This window comes from Scyliorhinus canicula, chromosome 1, assembly GCF_902713615.1.
Source record: "Scyliorhinus canicula chromosome 1, sScyCan1.1, whole genome shotgun sequence".
Taxonomy (NCBI): domain Eukaryota; kingdom Metazoa; phylum Chordata; class Chondrichthyes; order Carcharhiniformes; family Scyliorhinidae; genus Scyliorhinus; species Scyliorhinus canicula.
The window spans coordinates 245,597,364-245,614,029 of NC_052146.1; the positions used below are offsets into that span (position 1 = coordinate 245,597,364).

The 16,666-nt window shown below is 47.7% G+C and overlaps 1 protein-coding gene across 3 annotated transcripts in view; it reads left to right on the forward strand.

Moving 5' to 3' along the window:
- LOC119973089 (lutropin-choriogonadotropic hormone receptor-like) overlaps nucleotides 1-16,666 on the forward strand; it is a 230,980-nt gene that overhangs the window by 137,901 nt on the left and 76,413 nt on the right. The window lies entirely within an intron of this gene.

Genomic DNA, 16,666 nt, shown 5'->3' on the forward strand with positions numbered 1-16,666 from the left:
GCACTTCGACACCCAGATGTCCCTCGTGGATTTGCCGAACAAGCTCTAGAGACTGAGCGCAATGACAATGCGGTCCAGCTTGAGGAGGATACCATCAACTACCGTCAGGTCGTCCTTCACATTGAAGAATTGGGGGCACTGCCCTTTTTGCCAGCCATTGGCGAGGTGGCGCATGACACGCTGCAGAAGAGGGTCTTTGGCTGTCTTGTCGCGAATGCGAATCACCTTTTCATCCAATGCCGGGAGGTTGCTGGCCTGCACCTGTGATTCAATCTGTTCGATGAATGCCGGCGGTTCACTGGGCAAGGTTATGGAGCGGGACAAGGCATCTGCATTAATGAGCTCCTTGCCAGGCGTGTATACTAGTTCAAAGTTGTAACTTCTGAGTCTGAGGAGGATGCGCTGCAGCCGGGGCGTCATGTTGTTCAGGTCCTTGTGGATAATGTGGACCAGAGGCCTGTGGTCGGTCTTGACGGTGAACGTCGGCAGGCCATAGACATAATCGTGGAACTTGGTAATTCCAGTGAGAAGGCCCAGACATTCCTTTTCAATTTGGGCGTACCGCTGCTTGGTGGGTGTCATCGCCCATGATGTGTAGTCAACCGGTGCCCAGGATTAGGTGTTATTGCACTGGAGCAACACCGCGCCGATGCCGTCCTAGCTCACATCTGTCGAAATTTTTGTTTCGCTATCAGGGTCAAAAAATGCCATTACAGGTGCAATGGTGAGCTTGACATTCAGCTCCAACCACTCTGCTTGATGAGCTGCCTGCCACTAAAAGGCAGTGGACTTTTTTACCAGGTTTCGTAGCACCGTGGTGTGTGAGGCCAGGTTTGGGATGAACTTGCCCAGAAAATTGACCATGCCCAGGAAGTGCAACACCGCATTCTTGTCTTCAGGGACCTTCATGGCTTCGATGGCCTTGACCTTGTCCGAGTCCAGGCGACACTTAAGTGTCGACATGCCAAAGCAACACTTGGCCCTGTTCAGCTTGAGGCCATTGGCATGGACAGGGCGGAATACCTGCTGGAGACGAGAGGTGTGCTCTTCGGCGGTCGTGAACCATATGATAATGTCGTCCACATACACACGAACCCCTTCAATGCCCTCCATCATCTGCTCCATGATTCTATGGAAGATCTCCAAGGCCGAGACAATGCCAAATGGCATACAATTATAGCAGTACCTGCCAACGGTGTGTTGAAGTTGCAGAGCCTTCAGCGGGATTTGCCAGAATTCATGTGACGCATCTAACTTTGTGATAAACCGGGCGTGTGCCATCTCACTTGGGAGTTCTTTCCGCTTTGCGATGGGGTAGTGTTCACGCATTATATTCTGGTTGAGATCCTTGGGATCAATGCAGATGCGCAGCTCCACCTAAGGCTTTTTTTACACGTACCATCAAGCTGACCCAGTCAGTCGGTTCTGTAACTTTGGAAATGATGCCTTGGTCCTGAAGATCCTTGAGCTGTGCCTTCAGGCGCTCCTTCATTGGAACTGGGACCCGGCGTGGTGCGTGGACCACAGGTGTGGCATCAGGCCGTAGCAGAATCTTGTATCGATATGGCAGAGTGCCCATCCCGTCAAACACATCCGGATACTGAGCGAGGATGTCGTCAATGCCGGCTTGAAGATCCACGTTGGGGGAGGTCATTGTGTAGACCCGCTGCACAAGGTTTAGCTGCTTGCATGCATGTGCGCTGAGCAGGGAGGCCCTGTCTGGATTGACAATTTCAAACCTTAGCCTTGCGTGAATGCCCTTGTTGGAGACGAGCAGATGGCAGGATCCCAGTGCTGTGATGGCATTGCCGTTATAGTACAGGAGCTGGCAGGCTGCTGGAAGGAGCTTGGGTGGCTTCTTGTGCGGTTGAAATCTATCTGCCTGTGAAGTGAGATTGTGTCCAGCTTGAACTGGATAGAGTATTGATTTACTTGCATCACCGCACACCATAGGTCCGGAGAATCCACAATGAGGACGGACAGGCTTCGTGATGATGTTGGTGAGGCACGTTCATGTGTGGTAATGATGCCCACATGGTGGGGGACTCCAGGCAATCGTCCTCTGGATCCGTTGGCCTGCCAGGATCAGAATCCTGTAAACCTTGTACTTTCCGAACGCGCCTGCATTGGAATTGAGAGCGCTGGCCCTTGACTGGTGATGCAGACCTGCACAAGGATGCATAGTGTCCAGGATTTCCACAATTTAAACATTGCCTGCCTCTTGCAGGGCAGTGTTTCTTTAAGTGGGCGGTGCCACAGTTCAGGCACGTCATGACGTCATTACGCTCCGTGTGTCGTCGCACATGTGCAGTGCGGCACTGGGAAGAGCGAGCGAAATGGCCACTTTCATCAATGCCGAGTCACTGCATCCGGGCGATGGCCTGCACCCTCTCTGCCTCGTGGGAGGCGATTTTCTCATTTTCAGTCGATTTGTATTGGGAATACCGATTTTTGGCGTGTTCATGCACTGTACATGTTTCAATCTCGACTGACAAGGTCATATGCTTGATTATTAAAAGCTGCTCTCTCAGAGGATCAGAGTGCACTCCGAAAACGATTTGGTCTCTGATCACGGAGTCAGCAATATCACCAAAGTTGCAGGACAGCGCTAGGAGACGGAGATTAGTTAAGAAGGAGTTGAAAGATTAATCTTTACCTTGTAGGCGTTGTTGGAATATAAAGCGCTCGAAGATTTCATTGTGTCCACTTCACAATGACTATCAAACTTGTCCAGGATGGTCTGAAACTTCGTCTTATCCTGGCCTTCAGTGAAGTTAAATTAGTTGAAGAGTTGGATGGCTTGATCCCCCGCAGTTGAGAGGAGAAGCGCGATCTTTCTTGCATCAGATGCACCCTCGAGGTCTGAGGCTTCGATGTACAGCAGAATGGTTTGCTTGAAAGTCCACCAGTTGGCGCTGAGATTGCCGGAGGTCTGCAGCTGTTAAGTAGCCTGGATCTTCTCCATGGTGCCGGGATAAATTTGCTGATCGTCACGGAACAGATTGAGGTAAACCACCTAGGGATAGCAGTCTTCTGGTACCATGTCGTGTTCAGCACACTGAGATAACACGGGCTGCAACTGGATGTAGCTTTAATTGAAAGATTCTCCAGTCCTTGAAGTTAGTTCAATTTGATTTATTGAACCTGTCACACAGTTAGCTGAGTTTGACTCTCTGCTAACCTAACTGTGATTACTCTGTCTGACTGAACCAGACCAGCTCGTAGCCACATGCTGGATTTTATGTGATAAATATACCCTGACTCACTCTGTAGATGTTCATCAGTGGAAAGAGATGGAGTGTGAGTGCCTCGTGTCTTTTACAGTGGAAAACCACCCCCAAGTGTTCGGCCTGCTGATTGGTTATGTCCTGTTCTCTGTGTTCATTAGCTGCCTGTCTGTATCTCATTATGTGCATGTCTGCATATCATGATAGTCACCTCCCCCACAGACTGACTCCCTCCTGCCCGTCACTCTCTCACAGACTGACTCCCTCCTGCCCGTCACTCTCTCACAGACTGACTCTCTCCTGCCCGTTACTCTCTCACAGGCTGACTCTCTCCTGCTCGTCACACTCCCACAGACTGATTCTCTCCACTCTACGCATTTTATTTTAGAGAAAAGTTAAATTAAATATTTTACTTATTGCTTAAAAGCCTTAGATTTGAATCTCCTGAAAAAAGTTCTTCAGTGTTACTATCCCTTAGAACATAGAACATAGAACAGTACAGCACAGAACAGGCCCTTCGGCCCTCGATGTTGTGCCGAGCAATGATCACCCTATTTAAACCCACGTAACCCGTATCCCAACAATCCCCCCATTAACCTTACACTACGGGCAATTTAGCATGGCCAATCCACCTAACCCGCACATCTTTGGACTGTGGGAGGAAACCGGAGCACCCGGAGGAAACCCACGCACACACAGGGAGGACGTGCAGACTCCACACAGACATAACTTGATCCTCTAGAACTGACTAATTAATTGTGCAGATTATAATTATATGACAAAGTGTAAGTTACTTCAGTTTTTAGTGTGTGCATTAATTAATCAATCAATCAATCAATTTAGCCTTATTTGATATTTGATTACTTTAGAACAGGGGTGGGCAAACTACGGCCCGCGGGCCGCATGCGGCCCGACAAAGGTTCTTATGCGGCCCGCCAATGAGGTGCCAGGAATCATAACCGGCATTTTTGAAAAGCCGCTGGGGAAAAGCCGCTGAAGTAAATGCGCTTATTCAATAAGCGCATTTACTTCAGCGGCTTTTCCCTGGCGGCTTTTCAAAAATGCCGGTTATGATTCCGGGCACCTCATTGGCGGGCCGCATAAAAACGCGCGTAGTGGGGTGGATGTGTGGGGCTGTCTCATTGGTCGGTTTAGTTGGGTGTGCGACCAATAGGGGACCAGGTTACAAACAATAAGCCTTATTGTTTGTAACCTGGACTCCTATTGGTCGCACACCCAACTAAACCGACCAATAAGGCAGCCCCACTCATCCACCCCATTACGCGCGTTTTTATCGTTGACTCGGCCAGGCTGTGCTTCTGTCAGTGTTAAGGATCAGCACAAGCAACTTGACACCTAATTTCAACAAACTGGTAAATGACTGCAGTCAGATGCATCATTCTCATTGACATTGTTCTGTTACTTACTGAGTCACTTTGTTTTTCAAATAAATGTGCTTTTTTTTCTTTAAAGACTTTTTATTTTGGCTATTTAAAATATTAATTATTTTACTTAATATACTATGCGGCCCTTTAAAATTGTGGATTTCTGAATGTGGCCCTTGCACGGAAAAGTTTGCCCACCCCTGCTTTAGAATGTGCACCCCATGTCACTCCTTGTCCTTTGACATCACTATGCTTCCAGGCCAACCATATCACGCAGTAATCTGGCATTCAGCTCGGCTCTTTTTGAATATCTGCCCTCACATCCTGCTCTTTTTAAATCACCGCTCTGGATCTCAGCCACTGCTTACTTTAAAATTCTAATTAAAATGTTTAATGTCCTGGCTCCTAGTTTAGCTTTGTGTCGTGGTTCAGAGAGTGGAAAGGAAATCATAGATCATAGAATTTACATTGCAGACGGAGGCCATTCGGCCTATCGAGTCTGCAACAGCTCTTGGAACGTGCACCCTATCTAAGCCCACACCTCCACCGTATTCCCGTAACCCCACGTAACCTTTTTGGACACTTAAGGGCAATTCATCATGGCCAATCTACCTAACCTACACAGTCGTGGGGAGACGATCCGCGGGCAGGGAGGCTTTGGCGCGGGCTGGGGGCACTGGTCCGGGGGTGGCTAGTCTGGCCAAAGGGGGGCCTATTTGGCAGGCCGGGTCCCGCGTGTCCGGTGCCGTGTTGCACGTGCCTGGTAGCCCCCACCAGATGGAGGATCGGTGGAGGTTTTGCGCCGCTTTTTTTGGACGTAAAACGCCACTGTTCCCGCGCCAAAATCGGAGAATCCAGCCCCAGTAGTGTGCAATATGTCGTATTGTGGATTCTATATCATCAATTTAACCTAAAGGGAAAGTTTTGCATATATACTCCATAATCTCTCAAATAAGCATGCAACTTTCCAGAAAAGTCATCAATTCCATACCTCTAATGGCCAACCCACTTTGCTCCCAGTCCCAGCTCACAGACACCACCATGTCTATTTGTGTCTACAGCTTTCCCTGTGAAACCCATAACCACTCCGACTTCACCTGTGGCCCAAATCTATTTCCTGACAATATAAATGCAGATTTATAAGATGAGATGCAAAATTCTACTTCTGTTGTGTGGCATTTTGAAAAGAAATTGCTTAAATAATTTAATGTACTGCAACTCAGTTCGGAAGAATTCTATGGTTGCAGTCAGCATAAATAGGAGGAAAAATGTTCCTCTTTTATCGGAATGATATAAAAGCTTTCAAAGATAGAACACCTGGTGCTTCCCAGTCGAGGTCAAATATGTATGAGGAAAGCAAAGTCCTTGGATTTTGAGTTGCTTTTATTAACAGTTGATGAGCACAAATCCAGTGTTGTTCAAAGACTCACTTCACTTTTCTGAACATAATTGGCCTATTCAGATTTTGAAACTCAATGCAATCATGTTCTCAACCTGGCAATAATCAGAATGAGATGCCATTAAATGTACATTTGTAACCACTGAGTTACAAAGAAGTGAATCACAAAAAGCCATATACTGCTAGCAGCACGTCTGAAAAAGCCCAATTTTCTTTTTTGCATTTGTTTATGGGATGTGGGCATCGTCAGCTAGGAGAGCATTTATTGTCCATTCCTAATTACCCTTGCGAATCATCGAATTCTATAGTGCAGAAAGAGGCCTTTCAGCCCACCCTCTAAAAGAGAACACTACCGAGGCCCAATTCCACACCCTATCCTTGTAACCCCAACTCAGGACAATTTAGCATATATCCAATCCACCTAACCTGCACATCTTTGGACTGTGGAAGATAACAGGAGCACCCGGAGGAAACCCACATAGACACGGGGAGAAACTCCAGGCAGACAGTTACCCAATGTAGGAAAAGAAGGTGATGGTGTGCTGCCTTCTCGAGCCCATGTATTGTCAGAACACCTACAGTTGGGAAGGGAGTTTCAGAATTTTGACCCAGCAACAGAAAAGAAACACCGATACAGGGCTCGATTCATTGAATACATTTTAAAGTGTCATTTAGGCCGAGTTTGAGGGGGTGTTTCCGAATGGCATTTTTGGATGAGATCCAGACCTGGATTCCCCCACACTTAGTCAATATTTGGGCCTTGGGGAATTTCTCCCCGGTCCAGCCCACACTAAGGGCACCATGCTCTGGCCTCGTTGTGCTCTCGCTCAAGTGAGAGGCCAAAACCGAGATCCACGATGCAGCCGGCCCACTCTCATAGGCAAAATCGGGATCTCGCCGTAGTGTGGCGAGAAACCAATTATCACCACTTAAGCCCCATTTCCATACAATTGACGAGAGCCACCCCATATCCAACAGCCTCCCGTTATTCAGTAGCCTCCCCAGCAAGTGTTCACACTGGTGCACGATGTCGGCACACCATGGGCGAGATTCTCCGCAAATGCGGAGAATCGTAAAAGCTGCCGTGGGACAGGCCGTGACCCACGGCAGCCTTCACGGCCACTTCCGGGGCCGATTCTCCCCCCCGGGCGGGGCTAGGAGTGCGGCCCCGTGCGTCACGGCGGCACGGCCTTGACGACGGTCGTCAAGGCCGCACGTCAAGTGTCACGGCGGCTGACATGGCCGATGACGTCAGCCGTGCATGCGCAGGTTGGACAACGCAAACCCGCGAATGCGCAGTTGCCGTCTTTCTCCTCAGCCGCCCGGCAAGACGTGGCGGCTTGATCTTGCCGGGCGGCAGAGGGGAAAGAGTGCGTCCATTTTGGATGCTGGCCCGACGATCGGTGGGCACCGATCACGGGCCTGTCCCCTCCCGAGCACAGTCGTGGTGCTCCCGTACCAATCGGGCCTCTAGATGCCCCAAACGGGCATCTGGCGGCCGTTTCACGACGGCAGCGAACAGGTGTGTTTGCTGCCATGTTGAAACAGGCGTGAAGGTCCGGCCGCTCGGCCCATCGGCCTCGGAGAATCGCCACTCGCCGTAAAAAACGGCGAGCGGCAATTCGTGGCGTGGTTCGGGCGTGGGGGTGGGGGAGAATAGCGGGAGGGCATGAAAAATATCGGGAGGCCCTCCCGCTATTCTCCCACCCGGTATGGGGGGCGGAGAATCGCGCCCCATGAGTGAAGGTGTTCAAGATGCCACGCAGTCAGTGATGACCATTGCGGAAGGTCTCGGCAGAATGTCTGACTGACTGCGAGACACGACCTCATCAGAGCAGTGGAACTCAGGGTTGCTAGTGGCCACCTTCGCCACACCATGGGATGGGTCCATCTTGACACACAGACGATTTTGAAAAACGTGAACCTGGCGGAAGGACTTCTGTGGGGAGTCGAGGAGGTGAGTAGCCATCTTTGCTCACAGGCACTGAGCCCAGGTGTGCTGGCCTTGCCACCCCTGTGCTCTGCTGGGGGTGGAGGGGGCCCTCCACAGGGATGGGCCGCCATGGGGGTGGGGGGGCTGCTGGGGGGGGAAACGCTCGCGGCACCATCATGCCAAGCCCTGGATCGTGTGTACGCGTTCCGGGGGCAATCTCTGTCCCTGGGGCATTGATCTGCCCCACCAATCATCCATACCTCCCATCCCCCCCCCCCCCCCCCCCCTCCCCCACCGACTGCCGAGACCCCTGGCCATGAGGCTGAAGTCTATTGCTAATAGGGAATTGGCAATCGTGACTGGGACACATCCTCCAGTGACTGAGCCATGCTCTGCAGCACCTCAGCTCCCCCCCGCTACCTGGCGCAGCCAGTCCTAGTGGCCCGCTCTCATCTCAACCAGGGTCTCAATGCTCGTGGCCATGGAGCACCGGGACTAGGCCACATTCCTCTGTGACTGGCTCAGGTTAGCCAACGCCTGGATTGGATTGGATTTGTTTATTGTCACGTGTACCGAGGTACAGTGAAAAGTATTTTTCTGCAAGCAGCTCAACAGATCATTCAGTACATGGAAGAAAGGGGAACTAAACAAAATTCAAGAAAATACATGAGAATACATAATAGGGCAACACAAGATATACAATATAGCTACATAAGCATTGGCATCGGTTGAAGCATACAGGGTGTAGTGTTAATGAGGTCAGTCAATAAGAGGGTCATTTGGGAGTCTGGTGACAGTGGGGAAGAAGCTGTTTTTGAGTCTGTTTGTGTGTGTTCTCAGACTTCTGTATCTCCTGCCCGATGGAAGAAGTTGGAAAAGTGAGTAAGCCGGGTGGGAGGGTCCTTGATTATGCTGCCCGCTTTCCCCCGGCAGCGTGAGGTGTAAATGGAGTCCATGGATGGGAGGCAGGTTTGTGTGATGGACTGGGCGGTATTCACGACTCTCTGAAGTTCCTTGCGGTCCTGGGCCGAGCAGTTGCCATATCAGGCTGTGATGCAGCCCGATAGGATGCTTTCTGTAGTGCATCTGTAAAAGTTGGTAAGGGTTAATGTGGACATGCTGAATTTCCTTAGTTTCCTGAGGAAGTATAGGCGCTGTTGTGCTTTCTTGGTGCAATACCGTCGACGCCTGCAGCCATGACCCATTGTGACCGGGCCAAATTCTGGATCATCACTGCAATGCCCAGGTGGCTATGGTAAATAGCTGCCTGTGACAGGGCAGCCCTTTACTGTGTCTCAGCTACCTCCCACACAGAGTGCCCCAGGCCTTGGACATCCTGTCCTATGGCTGATATATTCGTCCCCAAGATTTCCACCATGGACGCCACCCGTCAGCACTTTGTCTCTGAAATGGGGAATCCAGCTCGAAGACTTTGTCTTTTGAGGAGAGATTGAGCAATTTTGGCCTATACTGTCTTGTTTAGAAGAATGAGAGGTGATCTGATTGAGGTATATGAAATGATAAAAGGTATTGACAAAGAAGATGTAGAATGGATGTTTCCTCTTGTGGGGAAATCTAGAACGAGGGGCCATAGGTTAGGATAAGGGATAGCAGATTGTTACCAGAAATGAGGATAAATCACTTCTCTCAAAGGGTCGTGACTCTGTGTAATTCCCTACCCCAGAGTGCGGTGGATGCTAGGACTTTGAGTAAATTTAAGGTGGAGATGGACAGATTTTTAATTAGCAATGGGTTGAAGGGTTATGGAGAACGGGCAGAAAAGTGGAGGTGAGGCCGAGAGGAGATCAGCCATGATCGTATTGAATGGCGGAGCAGGCTCGAGGGGCTGAATTGCCCACTTCTAGGTCTTATGTTCTATGTTCTTATGGAAACATCACCACTTCTAAGTCCCCTTACAAATCACACACCATCCTGACTTGGAGTTATATTGGCATTCCTTCATTGTCGCTGAGTCTCAATCCTGGAACTCCCTCCCTAACAGCACTGTGGGTGTTCCAAAACAACATGGACTGCAAGTGGTTCAAGAAGCCAAGTCACCACAATCTTCTCAAGGGCAAGTGAGAATGAAAAATGCTGGCCTGGCCTGCGACACTCATGTTCTGTGAAAGAATAAAAATTAATCAGACACAAGCTGTAACTCCTTAACCATCTATTGACCATGAAGACCAAGTGTCTCTCATGTGTTTTCTTAATTATTTTATATGTGCTCCTGTGTGGCCTTCCCCCTGCTCTGCCAATTGCAGAGGAGACAGGCTGCTCTATGGCCTGGGACAACCATGGTGGCTGTGCTCTGGCTGCCAGCACTAGACAGATACAAGAGCGTGCTCTATCATCCAGGCTCATTGAGACACTGGTGTCACTGGCAGAGGGGCTGTGGAGTCGTTGTCTACAGTTGCAATGCCCCAAGAGAAACCTACAGGTGCATAATACAGCCACTTCTCCTCCTATGAAAGACACATTCATACTTCCCTGCTGATCCGAGATGGATGAGGACGTGATGGAGACCCCAGGCACCTCGTCACCCTCTCTGCATGTCACTGCAGCTTTGAGCTCATGGCCAAGGTAATGGTATGCAGCTTGCGGGCAGTTCCTAACTGGTCTGCTGGATCTGACTCTCCAGGAAAGTTGCCAATCTCTCAATGGAGGAGACCATGTGCACAGACGAGAGAGAAATAACAACACTGGGGCAGCATGGTAGCATTGTGGATAGCACAATCGCTTCACAGCTCCAGGGTCCCAGGTTCGATTCCGGCTTGGGTCACTGTGCGGAGTCTGCACATCCTCCCCGTGTGTGCGTGGGTTTCCTCCGGGTGCTCCGGTTTCCTCCCACAGTCCAAAGATGTGTAGGTTAGGTGGATTGGCCATGATAAATTGCCCTTAGTGTCCAAAATTGCCCTTAGTGTTGGGTGGGGTTACTGGGTTATGGGGATAGGGTGGAGTTGTTCACCTTGGGTAGGGTGCTCTTTCCAAGAGCCGGTGCAGACTCGATGGGCTGAATGCCCTCCTTCTGCACTGTAAATTCTTTGATTCTTTGATTCTAACACTCATGCCCTGAATGGAATCCTCCACTGTCTGACCCATGGTGCGCGTATCCTCTGAAACTCGCACTAAATTTTCAGCAGCTGCCTGGCAGCTCCAGAGGCACGTCATCAGCCTAAGGCTCAGCATGGACTTGGCCTCCCGCACTCCTCCAACCATCAGGGTCTCTAACAGCTGGCGACATATGGGTGTGGTGCTGTCACAAGGATGTGATCTCCATGCTCACTGAAGTGAAAATAATTGCACTGGTGGAAGGTGTGGGGTATGATGTGACACTGTACTGTCTGAGGCACCCTCTTCATCCTCAAGGTGAGTGAGTGTTCCTTGTAGACAGCAGCTCTCTCTTCCTGTGGTTGACCTGTTCCTGCAGGAGAAAACAGAAATGGTGATCTATGTTTAGTGGAGAACAAACATCATGCATTATGTTTGCATAAAGCTCCCTCATGTCCACTCATGAGGTCACTCACACGCCTGCTTCACCATTGGTGATAGGGCAGCCACCGCACCCTGCCAGCTCAAGAGCCATCTCTTCCATGGACATCAGGATGCCGAGAAGTGGGACCAAGGATGTTTTCTTCGTGTTGTGGGCCCTCCTCCTGCAGGAACAGGGATGAGGAATGTTAATTGCCCCATAAAAACGGGCACAAGTCTAAACAACATGCACCCTTGTTGCTGTCTTTGAGGCCACTGACATACACGTGCGGCACTCTGAAATGACCTTGCGAGCGTTGGCAGTGCCAGGTGCGTGTCCCCGAGAGAGCTACAGCCATTCCATTCAAGGGAGACACTTCAGTCTCCATCCTTCGTCATAACCATGTCAGGCTCTCACTCGCCGGCAGCCACACCCTGACACTTATTCAGTTGCTGACCCCTACGGGTACCGAGGTATTGGATACTCACCCTTGTGGAGCTGAGAAAGTGGTTGATCCACTTGTGGCACTGCAGCCAACTTCTTCCCCATGACTGCTGTGCCTCTGCCCAGTGCCTTCCCTGTGCCTCTTCCCAGATTTGCTTGGATTAGGATGTGGGATTTCCTCCTATCCCTGGGGAAGAGGCTGTCCCATTCAGCCCAAGTAGCCTGGAGAGGAACATGCAACAAATTGTGATGGGGGCCACCCAGTATCTTCTTTCTACCAAGTTGACATGCACCTCTTCCCGCAGGCCTTGACTATGCATACCCCACTGGCCCTCTTCCTGGTGGCATCACTGGCTGGAAGTCTTGAAAGGAAAGATCTGAGGGAGCTCAAAAACTGGACAGGAATTGGTGGGAAAGTAAACCTGAAGCAGCTTTCCAGCACTGGCAGCGCACTGAAGATGGCATCAGCTCACAACACTTCCACCAACTCTGTTTCCATCTTCATCCAATGAATGATCCTGCTCGCTGGTTAACTGGCAGGCCGGCACAAAATTCAACTAATAACAGGAATTATGGGAGTACAAGAGCTCCCGTGACCTTCCCTTCACCAGGGTTTCACAGAAAATTCTAAAACTGATTATCCATTACTTCACATTAAACAGTAATTGTTAGCAATGTCATTAGTAAAACATTAAGTTAGCAGCTATATCTGGGTCTGCAGAATGAAATGTCATACTTTAGTATGGCATGCGTTGATGCTTAGTAAATGACAAAGAGGTTACTCTACTCAACCCCTTTCTGGAAACGGGCTCGATAGTTTTTTCCGTGCCTGCAGTATTTTGCTTTAGTTTAAGAAATATTTATTGCTGCCTTTCAAATGAGATACCGGTGAACTGAATTAGTTTGCTGAAATTTATTCTGAAAAGGTTTTTCCCGAGAAAGCACTCTGGAGAATGGATTTAGTTTCATCCTTATGAGATCTGGATTTAATTCAGTGACCAGCTTCAAACCACAAAATGCAAAAAATTGTTATAACCTGTCACAGGTTGCAGGAAAGGCACGTGAGATTGGATATGAGAAAACAAATCTTAAAAGCATTGATAAAGGGTGGCTCAGTGGTTAGCACTGCTGGCTCACGGCACTGAGGACCGAGTTCGATCCTGGCTCCAGGTCACTGTCCGTGTGGAGTTTGCACATTCTCCGTGTTTGCATGGGTTTCACCCTCAGATCCCAAAGATGTGCAGGTTAGGTGGATTGGCCACACTAAATCGCCCCTCAATTGGAAAACAATTATTGAGTACTCTAAATTTACTTAAAAAGAAAGAAACTTTGGGGGGACAAAATACCAAATAAAAGGCTGTTTAACAAAACCGAGGTACATGGAATAAGAGGATCAGGGATTTTTAAAAAAGGCTTAAGGACAGAAAACAGCGAGTCATGATAAATGGTTGTTTTTCAAACTGGAGGATGGTAGACGGCAGAGTCAGTACTGGAAGCATTGCTGTTTTTGATACATATAAATGACGGGAATATTGGAATCCAAAAAATGTTTCAAAATTTGCTGATGATACCAAATGTGAATTGTGGCAAACAGTGACGATGACATCAGCCAGCCGCATCAGGGCATATGTAGGCTAATGGAATGGGCAAGGAAGTGGCAGATTGAATTTGTTCCAGAAAATAGTGAGCTGATACATTTTAGCAGAAGGGAGGGGGAGAGCCAGCGTAGTGACACCATTCTAAAGGGTATTCAGGGATACAGGGACTTGGGGATGATTGGATCTTTGAACGTGGCAGGGAACATTGAGAGAACAGGCGGCAAAGAATGTGGAATTTTGGGCCTCCTAACTAGTGGTGTTCGGAGCACAAGCTGAGAAGTTATGCTGAATTTAAATAATGTTCTGATTAGGCCGTAACTAAAGCATTGAGACCATTTCTTGTTGCCATGCTTAGGAGAGAAGCAAGGTTCCTTGAAAAGGTGCAGAGGAATTTTACCAGAACAATTCCCAGGATGAGCGATTTTAGCTACAAGAGTAGGTTGGGATCGGCCTGCTTGGGGAAGGAGGTTGAAAGGAGATTTGCCAAAGGAATACAAGACTATAACACGTATAGATGAAGTTCAAAACATTGTTCCTATTAGCTGATGGTACTAGGGCTATTTGAGGTGTTGGTTAAGAGATGCAGAGTGAATGTGAGGAACAATCTTTTATGCAGCAAGTGATACTGACCCGGAACTCGCTGCCCATGAGGGTGGTGGAAGCAGAGGCGATCGATTATTTCAAAAGGACAGTGGATTGTGTTATATTACACTTCTTGTAGTGTGTTGCGTTATACTGCTGAATGTAATATATGTTACTCAATACTGTTGTTGATGAGATTTTCTGAATCTTGATGAGAAAGACTGGAAGTCGTCCAAATAGACTGCAAGACATAATAACAAAAGATTTATTGACTAACTAAAACAATAATATCGTGAGTTCTTTCCTTTAATATTTATACTAGCAATAAGTTTAACAAGATCTAAATACAGTAACTGTGGTTATCTGCACTTACACTCTGAGATAATCTAAACTTCTATCCTTTAGTTACAATACACCCAAAAGAGACGAGAATTCAGAATAAGTCTGGCTTTATACCCCTGTTGGTGCTGCCCTCTAGTGATCTCTTAGCTGTACCAATTCTACATTAACCCTTTGTGTACATGCAGATAGCTACATCCTCCCCCCCCCCCCCCCGGGCAGCACGGTAGCATGGTGGTTAGCATAAATGCTTCACAGCTCCAGGGTCCCAGGTTCGATTCCCGGCTGGGTCATTGTCTGTGCGGAGTCTGCACGTCCTCCCCGTGTGTGTGTGGGGTTCCTCCGGGTGCTCCTGTTTCCTCCCACAGTCCAAAGATGTGCGGGTTAGGTGGATTGGCCATGCTAAATTGCCCGTAGTGTTCTAAAAAGTAAGGTTAAGTGGGGGGGGGGTTGTTGGGTTACGGGTATAGGGTGGATACGTGGGTTTGAGTAGGCTGATCATTGCTCGGCACAACATTGAGGGCCGAAGGGCCTGTTCTGTGCTGTACTGTTCTATCTATTCTTTCTATCTATTTTCCGTACTGGTTAAAGAAAATTGTACAATAAGAAACAATGCTGTGAATATCTGTACAAGTTATAACAATTTGGAAAATTATACATAGCCAAATAATGTTGTGAATGAGTCCAATCTTTCTAAAGGGTTTCCTTCTTTGTCTCTTGGATCTTCTTGTGTTTAAGTACCAACAAGTCATCATTAGGTGTTCAAATGGTTGAATCACTTTCGTTATCTGACATGGTCTTTTTCTTGTGCTTGTGGTATCGATTCTGTATGTCAACTGCCTTGCAAACTGGGTTGCTTCTTTGTCTTGGAGCAAATATGAATTTGTGAAATTCATTGGCATGACATTTGTTTTTTGTGACCAATGTCCATGTTATGTTTCTACTTGTGCCATTGTTTTGGATTGTGCTGTTACATTGTCCCATTTGTGCAGAGTTGTACCATGTTGCACAGGTTGTTGTTTCATTGTTTTTGTTGTTTTTGTTGTGCTCAATGGCTGTTCCTTGTGGATAGTTTGAGTCATTCTCAAAGTTAATGGTATCAGTTTCCTTTGTGGTATCTGATGCTTCATTGAACTTTATGATTTGAGGTTTGTGTGAATGATATGATGTTGCATTGACCTTGGTGATGTCAGTCATTTCTGGTTGATTTGATTCATTTTTGATTCCTTCGTGCTCCTCTTCTGGACTCATTTCAGGTGCATTTGAAGCATCTTTGATTTCTTGGTGCTCCTCTTCTGGAGTCATTGCAGGTTGATTTGAATCATCTTTGATTTCTTGATGCTCCTCTTTTGGAGTCAACGTCTTCAAGATTTGATTTTCTTGTTGGTTGTTTGGAGTAGATGAGGTTTCAATTGATGTGGTGTCACTGGATGTGGTCTCACTTGTAGTCTTACTTTGGTTGCTATGTTCTTTTGTATAGTCGAGCTGAGATCTGTCAGTCTCACTGTGATCTTGCACATCTTGAATGCTGATTGTGATCACTGTGTCACTATTCTTATTTACAGTGGTTAGACTTTCTTACTCTTCTTGTTGTTGTGCAAATAAGGTGGAAAGACGTTCCTAATCTTTTTGTGGATTAAATGAGCTGGGTAGACTTTCATAGTCTGCTTCTCGTTGCTCAAATAAGGTGAATAAACCTTCATAGCCTTCTTCATGCATGGTTGTCACTCTGGAGTCTTTAATTACTTCCATTTTGGAGTCTGTCAATGATCACTCTGTGGAGTTTTTCATCGCTCTCTGTGTGGAGTCATGCAGTGATCTCTCTGTGAAGTCAATCAGTGCTCTCTCTACAGAGCAGTTCTGTGCTCTCTGTGTGGTGTTGTTTTGTTCTTGGTTATTTGACAGGTTTCTGTCATCCAATCTGTCAACGATCTGCCAGTCTATAATGGTATTGGATTTATCTACCATGAGTGGAGTCGTATTGAGCTTTTCAACCATGTTGCTGATGCAATGATCATCATAGCCAAATAACTCAGCCATGTCTGAGTAGTAGTGTTTAATAAACAAATCATCTTCTTCATTTTTGGATTTGTTATTGTGCTCTTCACTTTTAATTAACAAATCATCTTCTTTAGTTTTGGATTTGCTAGTGTGCTCTTCACTTTTTATGCGGCAAATTACTTGCTCCATGGTGCTGTGAATGTTATTTTCAACCGTTTGTTGAAGTTCAGGCATTGTTCTGCTTTCGAGGTAAAACATTTGTGTTTTGTAGCTTTAAAACTGTTAT